This window comes from Triticum aestivum, unplaced genomic scaffold, assembly GCF_018294505.1.
Source record: "Triticum aestivum cultivar Chinese Spring unplaced genomic scaffold, IWGSC CS RefSeq v2.1 scaffold116104, whole genome shotgun sequence".
Taxonomy (NCBI): Eukaryota; Viridiplantae; Streptophyta; class Magnoliopsida; order Poales; family Poaceae; genus Triticum; species Triticum aestivum.
This window is the reverse complement of record NW_025306996.1, coordinates 1-732: the sequence shown is the minus strand read 5'-3', so window position 1 is coordinate 732 and position 732 is coordinate 1. Positions and strand designations below refer to the sequence as shown.

Sequence of the window (732 nt, the reverse complement as noted above, 5' to 3'; positions counted from 1 at the left end):
GCACTACAAAACTGAGAAAGACCCATAACTTTTTACAGGTCAGCCATGTTTACTAAAATATATAATTTCTAAAACATTTCCAGCAATATGTGAGTTGTTTGCTTGCTCAACCTTACGCTAGGATCGTTTCTACATACTACAAATAGAGGGAAGTTGGCTTGTGCCTTACTAGAGACAGATGAACCAATAAAATGATTGGAAAGGCTCTTTCCAAGCATAAGGTAAGCTGAATCTTGTACAACTTACTTCCTAATGTATTTTGGTCAGTATGTTGTTTATTTTATGAAATTGATACTCCATTGTAGAGGAGCTTTTGAAGGGACTGAAGAACCGGAACCTCCCCTCCTCCCTCCCGCGACGCTCCCGCAGGCGTCCGGGGGGCAACCCTAGCACCGCCGCCGGTCCCCCCTCCTCCTCTCCCTCCGCCCTCGCGGCCGCCCGGGGGCGCGAGCGGGCGAAGCCCGCTCATCGCTGGCGGCGGCGGGGCCTTCTCGTCTCCGCGCGTGGGGGTTTCTGTGAGGGTCGGACGCCTCTGGCCGGATGCGGCGCTTGGCGCTGGCCGTGGCAGCTCGGCAGCGCGCCGATGTGGGCTGTCGGCGGCGCATGCCAGCGATGCGATGGGCAGTGCGGTGGTGGTGCAGGCTGGAGGCTGGTGGTGGCGGCGGCGCGCCCAGATCCGCCTCTGGCGCCGCGAGTTGCGGGCGACCTGGGTCGCGGTCGGCCTTCCCTACC

At 58.2% G+C, this 732-nt stretch overlaps 1 long non-coding RNA gene across 1 annotated transcript; it reads left to right on the top strand.

The window, feature by feature from the left end:
• On the top strand, positions 1–726 carry LOC123179578 (uncharacterized). Its single transcript, XR_006490471.1, has 3 exons — positions 1–38; positions 122–221; positions 306–726. It is a non-coding gene; the product is annotated as an uncharacterized lncRNA (long non-coding RNA).
• Positions 727–732: the final 6 nt, after the last annotated feature.